The following is a 14,173-nucleotide window of genomic DNA, read 5'->3' as shown; positions in this document are numbered from 1 at the left end:
CCCCACACCTGATGCGAACCACTGAAGCCCGGGCCGCCCAAGCAGAATGTGGGCACTTACCCCCTACACCACAGGGCCGGCCCTGAATTGGACTTTTGGGCCGATCATTGGCCTGAACTTGGGAAGATGTTATCCTCCTTTGATTATGGGTAAATGGAATTACTAGCAACATCATGGACGGGAACATTTTCTGTTGGTGCGTGAGATTAGCGCGGAACATGTTCTCTTGGTAGTATTCCTCATCATGTCGTTGCAATGGTTTACCTTTCTGTAGCACTATTAAGCATTTGGAGGTGATTGTCAATACTTGGAAGTTCTTCTCTCATCTCTTTCAGACTCCAAAGCTTTATGCCGTAAATCCGCACGCCTTTCTGGATTTTGGATTTTATGTTAGTTTATTGTTGTAACCCTGCGTTATAACATCCTGTAGCTTTCAGATTTCCACCCCCAGAGATTTAGACTTCAGTGTAGGTTATATCATCCTCCCCTCCGGAAGCCTCATTACAGGCCTGAACCACATGCTTGTGGCTAATCTTCTCTTTCACCCTCCCTCCGCCCCCCAGTCCCCTTGGGAACCACCAATCCACTGTCCCATGGTACCTGTACATTAGCCCATGTTTTTCTGTGCTCCTTGTAAGTGAGAACCTACGGGATTTGACTTTCTCCCTGTGACTGGTTTCATTTCCCATAAGACCCTCAGGAGCCATTCTGGAGGTCACAAAGGGCTGGATTACACCCTTACTTATAGCTGAGTAGTATGCCCTTGTGTCACTATAGCCCATCTTCCTTCTCCATTGGTCCCTTGATGGGCACCAGGGCAGCTTCCAAGTCTTGGATATCAGGAGCAAGGCTGTGGTGAACACAGCAGTGCAGGGATCTCTATGCATTGGTGTTTCCAAGTTCTTTGGATAAATGCACCACCGAGGAAAAGCTGGATCATATGGTAGATGGATCTTAAATTTCTGAGGCAAGTCCACACTGCTTTGTGGAGTGGCAGCATCGGTTTACACTACCGCCAGCAGTGCTGGAGGCTTCACTTCTCTCCACCTCCTCTCAGACACTTGTTTCCTGGCTTGTTACTTAGGGCCATTGTGACCACAGTAAGCTGCTATCTCATTGAAGTTTGGATTTGCACTGGCATGGGACTTCCTGATGAGGAACATGTTTTCATACAGCCTATTGGCCATCTTTCTATCTTCTGGGGAGAAATCTCTGTTTGAATCTTCTGCCCAGGTTTTAGTGGGCTTGTTGCGTTTCTCTTTTGGAGACGTATGAGGTCATTGGATCTTTTGGCTCTTAACCCCTTCTCTGATGTGTGTTTTGAAAACATCCTCTCCCAGTTGTTGTGCTGACTTTGCACTGAGTCGATGGTTTCCTTGTCTGGGCAAAAGCTTCTGCAGTGTATGAAGTCCCGTTTGTTTCTTGTTTCCTTTGTTGCCCTTGACTAGTCAAACATGCTTCTTCCAAATAGGTGGCTAAGCCAGATGGCAAAGAGCAAGCTGCCTGGGTTGTCTCCTAGAAGTTGCACGGTTTCAAGTATTCCATTCAAGGCTTTAATCCATTTCGAGGTGGTGTGTGTGCCTGGTGTAACATCATGGTCTACTCTCATTGTGTTACATGTGGCTCTGCAGTCTTCCATGCACCGTTGCTTGTCGAGACTCTCCTTTCTCCGCTGTCTCCTCTTGGTTCCCTTGTCGAAAATGGGTTGTCCATATGTACGTAAGTTGACCTCTGGGCTCTCGATTCTGTTCCATGTGTCTGTGTGCCTGTTTTTGGATCGAGACTGTGCCATTTCAGTTCGTTGCGCTCCGTCCTACATGAGGAAATCAGACAGTGTGATATGTCATGCTTTGTTCGTTTTCCTCAGGATTCCTTTGGGTATTCAGATTCCTTTGCTGCTGGATAGAGGCTTTACTATCCTCTCTCTATTTCTGTGAGAAAGATTGCTGCAACTTGGACTGGGATTGCATGGAATCCACAGATTGCTTTATGGGGTATGGACGTTTCAAGTGTATTAGTTCTTCCATTCGAAGAGCATGAAATAGCCTTCCGTTTCCTTAGGTCTCTTGGAGTTTCTTTCCGCAAAGCTTTGCTAGGTTTTGGTTTACATAGCTTGCATCTGTTTGGCGAAGCATAGTCTTAGATATCTTATTTCTCCTACTGGCATGCTTCCCTTTTTGAGGTTCATTATTTCTATTCCTTGCACCTTTTAATTGGTTCTGTTTTGGCAAACGTTTATTGCTATGCTCACATCTGCTGACAATGCTGCTGTACTTGCTGAGGATGAGTGGCACTGTCTAACGTCGTTTCCCAACTGCCTCTACACTACCTCGGACGCCTGCCCCAGATGGCTGTAACAACCATGAGGAGGATCACCCCAGGATTCCACGCTCCCGACCGCGGCCGGCCGACCAAGAACACGTGGACTTCACCCCTGCAACACTGGCCGGCCCTTTACATGTTCCATTGCCAACCTGCAGTTGAGTGGAATGTGACTTGAATATGCTACTTGAGCCCAACTCTGGCCCTGTTTCGACTAGGCCAGGTTGTTTTTCTGTTGCACTGTGATGTCAGAGGATTTGTCAGAATTTTGTCTCTGCTGTCCTGGCAAGCTTCATGGACACACGGTTTCAGAGCCCGTTTGGAGTAGTCTGAGAACTCACCCTTCCCAGTTAGCCCAGGTTTGACCTTCACTGCAGGTTTTGGGGTTGTCACTTTCTCAGACTTTCCAACATTCAAGCAGAGTCTGTCTAAAGACTGACGTCTTTCACTGTTTGTTATTGAGGTGTGATTTCTGTTGGCCTTCCATTTTCTGGGACCATGTTTTCTTTTCCATAGTCTAATTGTCATGGTCTTTCTGAGCTATCTCCCTTTGACATGCTTATGATTGCATTCTCCTTCATTCCAAGTTAGGAATTTTGTATTTCTTTAATCACTGTATGTTCTGTAGGCTGGTGTGTGAGTGCTTTTGTGATTGTTGGGTGTTATCTTTGAATTTCTATTGGTAACTTGAAGTAATCTTTGCTATGCTAGCCGAGGTGCAACTGAGCACTGAGTACATGTGGTCATCTTGGTTCGTTCGACCTTGTGAGATGAGAAACTCCATGTTGTCCTGGCAACCACCTTCAAGGACGCAAGGGTTTCGAGACAAATTAGATGAATCTGATGAATTCCTCTCTCCAGGGGAGAGATCCTTCCATCCCTTTTCTGGATTTGGGTGGTTTCGTACTTCACCCCTCATCCCGGAACGCTCCACTAGATTACATGTAGATCGTTTATTACTTTATTTCTACAGGGTTTTTTGATTTGTTTGATTTACATCCTCAGCTGTGGCATGTTTATTTTTCTTTAAATATAATGGAAATGTTCTACTTTTTCAGCCAACCTCCTTACATGTAGTTCGAAACACATAATCAATACTCCTTCTAAGATAAGAGATGGGGGAGAGAATCTCATTGATCCCAACTGAGAACTCTAGCCTGGGAGGGCAGCCATCACCAAGGAACGAAGCCCTCTGGAAAAGGGTGCTTTTTAGCACACATCTAGAGCCTTTCCAAAGCAAGAAACATAGCCAACCATGGCAGAGATCCATTCCTTCCAGGCTTCAATGAGATCTCTTGAGACACATTGGCATGTACCCAGTGGACCCCTGTGAATCCAGAGCTATGGAAAGAGAGACTTGTCTTCAAGATGCTAGGGGCGTAGAAAAGGAGGTCTGGATTCTTCTGTTCAATGTCCTCAAGTGATCATTCTTGACTTTGGATTATGAATAAGGCAGAAAGACAACGTAGGTCTGATAAGCCCCAGGTCCGGCCTCTTTTTTCTAAACAAGTTTCAAGCTTGAATCAGCACAGTCTGCCCATCTACTTTAGTAGATGACACTGTTCTCCTCTCAGTGCTTGCCCCTCTAGTATCGCTTCTTCCCAATGATTCCTTTCTCAACTCTTGAATCAGCGTCTCTTTGATCTCTTCAAGGTTCTGTGCCAGGATTCTGTTTGGAAAAGCTGTTTCTGGGTAACTGTCACTTGAATATACTGTCCTAGGCCTATCCTCGGGCTGGAAACCTCAGCCAACTTGGTTGACATGGTCACCATGATGTCATAAACACCCTCAGAATTCTAAGTTGTCCTGACAACCTCCATGCACACAGTGTCTCAGAGTGATCTCATACCAGTCTGACTACTCTCCCTTTACAGGTAGGACAGTTTTCCTTTTTCTGGACTTGTTGTCGGTTTCTAACTTTATCCTCGAACCTTGAAAGGTCTACTACATTCCTTCTAGACACTGGTTTCTTTCCTTTAAGATCGTTCTGGGATTTATCTCTTATCATTTGTGGATGTGGCCAAATGTGTGGACTTTCCCCAGAGAAAGTCCCGGAGTCCCTGCCAACTTTATGTTCCCAGCAATCCTCTGATGCACAATGATCGTGTCATCTCATAGCACTCTGGCAATTCCACCTTGGCTGGTCACATGTTTTACTTCCTTCATCATGTGGGGAAGTGTACCTGATGCGTTCATAGATTGTGATATTCTCATGGTTCTTTTTCTGGTGTGTATTCATAACGTATCCTCACAATTTCTACATCTTCATGATCTCTGTCTGCATCATACCTTGAAATCTATATTTCCAAATGCTCCTAATCTGATCCGGACCTGTGATGCTGGCCAGCAAAGCCCAGGCCGCCCAAGCAGAACATGGGCACTTACCCGCTACACCACTGGGCCGACCCTGAATAGGACTTTTGAACCAACCTTTGTACTGAACTTTGGAAGATGTTGGCCTGCTTTGATTATTCGTAAAGGTTATTAGTAGTAACATCATAGACAGCTACATTTTCCATTCTCTCATGAGCTTAGCATGGAACGTGTTCTCTTGGTAGTGTTCCTCTTCATCTCTTTGCAATGGTCTACCTTTCTGTAGCATCATTAAGCATCTGAAGGTGATTATCAATCCATGGAAGCCCATCTTCTCTAAACTCTTTCAGCCTGCAATCTTTATGCCATAAACCTGCTTGCCTTTATGGAGTTTTGATTTTATGTGAACTGGTTTCCGGAACCCTGCATTATAACATCCTATAACTTTCAGATTTACATCCTCATAGATTTAGACTTCTGTGTATGCTACGTCATCTTGACCACTCTAAGCTTAATTACAGGCCCACACCACACACTTGTGCCTAATCAACTGTTTCTCCCTCCGTCCCCTGCCACCCATTACCTCTGGGAACCACCAATCCTCTGTCAGATGCTACCGCTTTGTTGCTCCCTGTTTTAACCTTCTCCTTGTAATTGAGATCCTATGGTATGTGCCTTTCTCCCTGGGGATTGTCTCAGTTACCTTCATACACTCAGTAGCCATTCTGGTGTCACAAATGGCTGGACTGCATCCTGTCTTACAGCTGAGTGCTATGCCATTGTGTGGATATAGCCCATCTTCCTTCTCCAAGAGCCCTTGATGGGCACCAGGGAGGATTCCAAGTCTTGGATATCGGGAGTAAGGCTGTGGTGAAAAAGGCAGTGCAGGGATCTCCATGCCTTAGTGATTCCAAAGTCTTTGGATAAACACGCCGGAGAGGAATAGCTGGATCATATGGTAGATGGATTCTGAAATATTTGAGGTAATGTCACATGGCTTTACGTAGTGCCTGCACTGGTTCACACTCCCACAAGCTCTGCAGGACTCTTCCCTTCTCTTCACCTCCTCTCCAACACTTGTTGTTTCCTGTCTTGTTCCTTGTAGCCATTCTGACCACAGTGAGCTGTTATCTCATTGCCGTTTGGATTTGCATTGGCCTTAGACTCAATGATGATGAACATGTGTTTATATAGTTATTTCCCAAGCTTCTATCTTCTTGGGGTAAATTTCTGTTTCCATCTTTTGCCCAGGTTTTAATGGGCTTGTTTTTTCTCTTGTGGAGACGTATGTGGTCATTGGATGTTTTGGCTATTCAGCCCTTCTCCGACGTGTGGTTTGAAACATCCTCTCCCTGTTGTTGTGCTGTCTTTGCATTGAGTAGATGGTTTCCTTGGCTGGACAGTAGGTTCTGCATTGGATGGAATCCCGTTTGTTTCTTGTTTCCTTTGTTGCCCTTGCCCAGTCACACATGCTTCTTCCAAATAGGCGGCTAAGCCAGATGGTAAAGAGCAGGCTGCCTGCGTTTCCTCCAGGAAGTTTCATGGTTTCAAGACTTCCGTTGAAGGCTTTAATCCATTTCGAGATGGTGTGTGTGCCTGCTGTAACATCATGGTCTACTCTCATTGTGTTACATGTGGCTCTGCAGTCTTCCCAGCACTGTTTCTGTTAGTCTCTCCTTTCTCCACTGTCTCCTCTTGCCTTCCTCGTTGCAAATGTGCTGTCCATATATGTGTGAGTTGAACTCTGGGCTCTGGATTCTGTTCCGTTGGTCTGTTTGCCTGTTTTTGAGACCAAACTGTGCCGTTTCGGTACCTAGCACTTCGTCCTACATGTTGAAATCACAAAGTGTGATACGTCCCGCTTTGTTTGTTTCCCTCAGGATTCCTTTGGGTATTCAGCGTCCCTTTTCACTGGATAGAGACTTTAGGATTCTCTCTTCTATTTCTGTGGGAAAGATTGCTGCAACTTTGACTGGGATTGCATGGAATCCAGAGATTGCTTTATCCATTATGGAAGTATCAAGTGTTTTAGTACTTACATTCCTAGAGCACGGAATACCCTTCCGTTTGCTTGTGTCTTCTGGAATTTCTTTCCCTAAAGCTTTTCTAGCTTTCGGTTTCCATAGCTTGCAGCTGTTTGGCTAAGCTTATTACTAGAAATCTTTTTGTTCTTACTGGCATTTTTTTCTTTGAGGTTCAGTTTTTCTGTTCTTTGCAACTGTTCATTGATTTTGTTTTGGCATATGTTTATGTGTGTGCTCACATCTGCAGGCGATGCTGCTGTATTTTCTGAGGAAGAGTGATGCTGTCTGACATCACTTCCCAGCTGCCTCAACACTACCTTGGACGCCTGCCGGAAAATGGCTGGACCAGCAGTGAGGAGGTACACACCCAGGATACCACGTGTCCGGCCCCGGGCTGCCGACCCAGAACATGCGGACATCACCACTGCGCCACTGGTGGCGCCTTTCATGTTTCATTGGCAACCTGCAGTTGAGTGGAATGTGACTTGAATATGCTACTTGAGGCCAACTCTGGCGCTGTGTAGATGAGCCCAGTTTGTTTTTCTTCTCCACTGTGATGTCAGAGAAGCAAACTTCATCAGCACAGGTTTTCAGAGCCCGATTTTAGCAGTCTTGTAACTCACCCTTCCCAGTTAACCTAGGTTTCACCTTCGATGCAGTTTTTGGAGTTGTGACTTTCTCTGATTTTAGAAGGTTCAGAGTTTGTGCAAAATTGACGTCTTTCATTGTGCATTATTCAGGTGGGATTTCTGTGTGCCTTCCATTTTCTTGAACCGTTTTTTCTTTTCCATGGTATAATCGTTGATAGGGGCTCGGCGAGCTGAAGACTCGAATGAAAGATTGCTTGGACTCTCAAGATCCTGCATTGGTGCTCTTTTATTTAGAGAATAGTATGGGATAGCATGGGGACAGGACCCATGTGCAGTCACAGCTCCTGCTGTTGCCCTGATTTAAGGGTAATGGCAAATTTTATAAGGCATGGGTACATGACTTACTTTTACTGGAAAAAGAAATGATGATGTAAAATATCTTTAAATGATTTCAGTGCAGAATGTGTCTGGTTATTGTGCGGTCATATAACTTTAGATACAAATCTGGCAATATAGATCAGCATGTACGTGATGATACCCTGGGGTTCTCTCCCTGGCTTCTCAGCCCTAATTCATACCATAAAGAAATCCACCTGGTCACATAGTTTGGCATGTAGGCCAGGTCACCTTGGGTTTCTCTAGCTGGGGCCGGCTTAATCCACATCATAAACCCCCCCTGAACCCATTTGGACCGGAAATCTTTGGGGATATGGACGATGGGCTGTCTTCTGTGACTACTTCTGGCTGTACAAGGTCATAGAGCTGTCCCTAAATGGGACCATAGGCACAGGTAGGAAGATCAGTGGACCGTAAGGCTTCACCCATGGTGTTCAAGGCTGACAAGGTATACAGAGCCTCTGGAGACAAGAGAATCATTTGATGAGAGGTGGTCCACGAGGTGAAACATTTTTGACATGCGGAAGACAAACAACGAAACAGATAACAAATTATCATAGGAAATACAAGCAGTATGTTTAACCCAATGAATAAGGTTTTGAAGTAGTACAGAAAACTGATCCGGACTAGGAGTTCAATGAATCGTTTAGACTTAGGGTTTATAAGACATGGATTTAGTTTGGTGGGGATAGGAAGCCAGAAATATTTTGATGGTAGTCAAGAATATGACACAACATTCAGTTTTTATAATGGCACAGTGCTGCTCTTGTGCTGCTGTCAAGACATCCTGATCCATTTGGATTTGGAGGACTGCCTTTCACATTTGGGATACTTCTAAATTGAGCAGTGAAGTGCTATATTGAGTGTCATGTAATGCCTTCATAATAAATTTGTTTAGGACTTCCATGTGCAAGACGACATTTTGGATTTCTAATGAGTGAAGGAAAATTGAGGAAAGATGGTCACACCAGTGGAAGACACAGCTGGTTCAGCGTTGCTGCAAGTTGGGTAGGTTAGAAGGAGGAGATATAGTAGATCTCGTTGTACCTTGCATCCAGACAAAGCCTAGGGTGCATCATCCAATCCATCCAGGTGGCAGCCAAGGCTGTAAATTGGAGCCACATAGCCACTGAGCACAATTAGGGGCTAACCAATGTGTGTGGGGCCATCTATCCCAGTCAGTCCCAAACCAATCAGTATTTTTTTAAGCCTATGATATGAGAACACATATAGCAGCAAATTTTTCCCATCGGTCAGGTGTTAATAGGCGATGTATCACAAGCGTGATTGGTTTGTTCCCAACAGAGAGTGACCTTTGACTGAGTTGACCACGAGTAGGAGTGAACCAAATATATTCATCCCAAATTTGATATTGTCCATCCTATGCGTATCGATAAGTTGGGGACTTTACATTTGGAACTTGTTGTTTAGGATCCACCTATGTCAAGGCAAATCTAGTTAGTATTTGGGCAGTAGTATTGAAGGAAAATGTTTGATGATGGCGAGGGAACTCCCAGGTGTCAGACATAGATGGCAACAAATAGACATTACGATTAGTAATAGATGAATCTTGAAAGAAAACAGCTAGAATCTAGTATCCAGGAATGCTTATTATAGCTTCTACAGAAACATAATTTTTGTCTCTTAAATCACCCTCATTTTTACAAAAGATAGCCAAATTAGGATTAACTGGTTTTCAAATAAAGTGCAGTTTCAAGACAACTTTCTCCAATTATTTACATATCAGCAGCAAGAATAGTAATTGCTCATACAGGCTTTTTAAAATCTGCTTTGCTAGAATTTTTTCTGACGAATCTCAGATTGAACTGTGAAGGCCTCTCGAGGCCAGAAAAGCCAAGCCAAGGACTTGTCATCAGATTTGGCCTGCAGTACTTACAGATTTGAGTGGAGTTCTCCTTGAGTTCCCCCAAAATATTCGGAGGTTCCTTACACCTGGCAGATAAGCAAGCTTCCTTACTTACCGGGTGAGATTGCCAGAATCTCTGTAAACAAGGTACCAGGCCCATGTTTCCAAGTGGCTGAATTCCAGAAAGTGCAATCTCTGTTCCGGAAATGCTGTCTTGTGATATCTGACCCTGTATGTTTCAAATATGACATTCCAGTCAAAGCCTTGGTAGTATAACCAATGTGTCCTGTTATAAGGAGAACAGATTCTTATGGAACTTATACAAATATTGCCACCAAATAACTATACTCAGTCACAAAGTTTTTCCAATTCCGGAGGGATAAGTTAGGGAGAAAAAGATAAAAGTTTCAGTTTTGCTCATAAAGGTATAATTTCACCAAATTGCTGTAAGTCATAGTTAGCATAAGAGAAAAGAGAAAAAGATTTCCCTCATTATGAGAAAACAAAACAACAAATCAAAACTGAACAATATTTCAAACAGAAGTCCTAAAAAATTATAATCATCCTCATCAGTTCACACAGTCCTGTATAATCAAGTCTTGAGCTGAATCTTCTTTCAGCAGATCGAGGAGCTTAGTTTCTGTTAGAATTCTGCAGTTTCTTACTCAGTTTAGTTTTACAATCTCAAAGTTTATCAGAAATCTGTAGATTAGATCCTCTGTGACAGAATCCTTTCCAGAAATTTTTCGGAAGATGAAACATATTTGCTAAAGTAAAAAGCAGCAGAGTAAAACAAGAACTAACTGCAAATTTGCAAAGGAATCAAAAGGGCAATTGACAAAGAAACTTGGCTACTCCTGTGACATATAACACTTCCAGATATTAAGTGGACTTATCACTGATAAGCAGGACAGATCAGAATTCTAGGAATGCTATATAATTTTAAGACATCTATATTAATAACATTTACCCATCTAATACCACCTAAGAAGATCTATCATCACTTATTTCCCAATGTTTCCCATGTAATTTAATAGACCAAATAAGCCTAATTAGTTTAGTATTTTCTTCCTTATAGGAAGAGAGAGCAAATTTATGTGAGAAGTCTCAGGGGCCCTCTGAAAATCCTCAGAGTAATCATTCTTCTGTCTGCCATGTGAAAAGATAGCCTTCATTCAGGATTTGAATATTTTTGAGGGAGAAGCTTGTTAAAACATATCAAAAGTTTTTAAAATGCTTCTTCAAATAGGAAACAATACTCTCTGTGAAACAATGCTCAGGTATCTATTCAAAGTGATAACAGAAAGAGTGAAAAATCTTAAGACTGACCTCAGTCATTATTTTCACAAAACAGATTTGTCTCTTAGGTAGACTTACTCAAAGGAACAGCTTTCATTACCTCCTTATCAAGAGCAGATCAAAGGTTCAAGAACATTTATCCTTTTAAAGAAAACCAAATTTGAATTTCTGCACCTACTTATTTTTAACATTCAAACTCATTCACTTAATTGAACTTACTTTAGTCTACATGACCAGGCATAAAACTCCTTTCAGAATTTCTCCTTCACAAACCTTCTAAAACTTTCTTTTTTGGTTTCAGATTTTGTCCCAAACTCTTTCTTTTTTCCTTTCTAGTACATTAGGACGCATTTATCTTTCTTAACCCATCAAACAAAAATATTTCCATTCTTTATACCTTTTTTTACTGAAAGCGTAGACTTTAACTTCCTTGAATATGAGCTCTTTTCCTTAGTAAGTTCCAGTAGCTTTAATTCCATAGGTTAATTAGAACTTGTAACCCTTAACAGACGTAGTAAACACTAAAAAGGCAAACAGTTATGAATCGACTTTTATATCAGCATTCTAAACACTTCATAACTTTAGAAACACGCCACTTTACAATAAAACACAAGGCATGCTTTTTATACACCCAAACGCTTTTAGCCTCTTCAATAAGAAGCCAAAAGTAGATAACTTAGATATGTTTATTAATAATGTTTCGGTGTTACATCCAATCCAAAAACAACCCAGATATTCAGATTTTTATCATTTAACTTAACTTGGCATAACTCAAGATTGTTACCAAAAAGAACTTTGAAGCTGTTTTTTTTCAACAAGTATACTGACCATAAAAGTTATTGTACTCATTTTTATGAGTTTTATGTATTTAAACCATTTTTTTCCAACAATTATGTTCAGATTACCTACAGAAACCTCATGAGGCATTAGACAAAACTGGTCATCATTTAAAGCTATTATTTTGTTGACAAATTTAACAGACAACGTGAACTTATATGACTAGAAAACCCAGGCTGAATGCCTGCATGCTATGCAAATACCAACAACTCTGACAAAAAGACTATTTTCAATCCTTAATCCACATCAATCTTCTTTTTCTTTCCCAGCTATCTCTCATAGGTATGCTTATCAGTCCATTCTCCTTCATTCCAAGTTGTAATTTTGTATTTCTTTCATCACCATATGTTCTGTAGGCCGATGCATGAATGCTTTTGTGATTGTTATGTATTGTCTTTGAATTCCCATTGTTCACTAGAAGGAATCTTTGCTACCCTAGCCTAGATCCAACTGAGCACTGAGAACACATCGTCATCTTGGTTGGTTTGACATTCTGAGATCAGAAACTCCAAATGCTAGGTTGTCCAGGCAAGCAACTTATGGACATAATGTTTCTGAGACAAGTTAGACAAACCTGATAAATTCTTCTTTCCAGGTAAGATATTTTCATGTCTCTTTTCTGAATTTGGGAAGGATCGAACTTGATCATTAGAGTAGATTACGTCTAAGGACTGCTTTACTTTAATTCTGTAGGGATTTTAGTTGTTTGATTTACATCCTCAGCTCTGGCATGTTTATTTTTCTTTAAATATAAGTGTAATGTTTCAATTTTCATCCAACTTCCTCACATATGTTTTCAAAACACATAATCAATACTCTTCCAAAAAGGCATGCAGATTTGCACCATGAAGCTTTTGAGGCTGAAAGACGTTAGAGAAGATGAACTTCCAAGGATTGTGAATCTCCTCCAAATGCTTAATGATGATGCACAAAGGTAGACCATAGCAAATAGATTAAGAGGAATACAATGAAGAGAACGTGTTCTGTGTTAAGCTCATGAAGCAAGGGAAAATGTTAGCATGAGTGAGGTTACTACTAATTACCTTCACGAATAATCACAGCAGGGCAGCTTCTTCCCAAGTTCAGGCAACAGATTGGTCCAAAAGTAAAATTCAGGTCCAGCCATGTGTTCTGGTGTGTAAGTGCCCACGTTCCTAGTGGACGACCTGGGATTCATGGAGTCAATGATGGGTGCTGATCAGATTAGTAACATTAGGAAAGATAGATTTCATGGTATGGTGCAGACAGAGATCATAAATTAATGGAAATTGTGAGCATACCTTATAGATACGCACAAGGAAATAAACGAAAATATTGCAGTCTATGACACATCTGGTACACTTCTCTAAATACAAAATGAAGGAAGTGATGTGACCTGCATAGGTGGAATGTCGGACTGCATGAGATGACGTGATCATTGCACATCAGAGGATTGGCTGGGTAAGTTCAACTTGGGAGGGACTCCAGTACTTTCTCTGGGGAAAGTCTACACATTTGACCATATCTACAAAATGTAACAGCTAAAACCCAGGATAAAATTAAAGTAAAGAAACTAGTGTCTAGAGAGAATGTACTAGACATTTAAAAGTTCAAGGATAAAGTTAGAAACTGACAAGAAATCTAGGAAATGGAAAACTATTCTAGCTGGAAAGGGTGAGTCGTCAGACTGGTATGAGATCGCTCTGAAATGCTGTGTGCATGGAAGATGCCGGGACAACTGAGAAGTTTGAGGGTGTGTATGACATCACAGTGAACATGTCACCCAAGATGGCCTCATGTTAATAGTCCGAGGATTGTCTTAGGCTCTTGATACTCAAGGGAGAGATACCCAGAAAAGAATTGAAAAACAGACACCAGGCACTAAAACTTGAAGAGATAGAATAGACGCTGATTAAAGGGATAAGAAAGAAGTCATTGTGAAGATACAATAATAGCGGGACAATCACTGAGTGGAGACCACTGTGATCTACTCAAGTATAGGGGGAGGCCATGGAGATTCAAGCTTGAAACTTGATTTGAAACCAGAGGCTGGACTTGGGTCTTATCAGGCCTACATTTTCCTTCTGCGTTAATCATCATCCAAAATCAAGAGTGATCTCCTGAGGACATTGTAGAGAAGGATTGATGCTTCCTTTCCTATGCCACTAGCATTCATTGAAGAGAAGTATCACTTTCCATAGCTCTGGCATTACGGAGCTCCAAAGGGTACATGCTAATGTGTCACAAGATATCTCTTTGAACCTTTGAAGGAATGGACCCCGTCATGCTTTGCGTATATCTCATTGTTTGGCAGGGCTTCAGAAATGTGCTGAGAAGCACCCTTTTCCAGAGGGCTTCGTTGCTTTGTGAGGGCCACCATAACAGGCTAGTGTGCTCAGTTTGGCTCCAATGAAGTTCTATCCCCGCATCTCTTGGAGTAGAATGATTATTGATGACGTGTATTGACACCATATGTAAATAGGTTGGCTGAAAATTAGAACATTACAATTATCTTTATAGGAAAATAAACTTGCCAGAGCTGAGGA

The sequence above is a fragment of the Equus asinus genome, chromosome 1, assembly GCF_041296235.1.
Source record: "Equus asinus isolate D_3611 breed Donkey chromosome 1, EquAss-T2T_v2, whole genome shotgun sequence".
Taxonomy (NCBI): domain Eukaryota; kingdom Metazoa; phylum Chordata; class Mammalia; order Perissodactyla; family Equidae; genus Equus; species Equus asinus.
Note: the sequence above shows the minus strand (reverse complement) of the source record.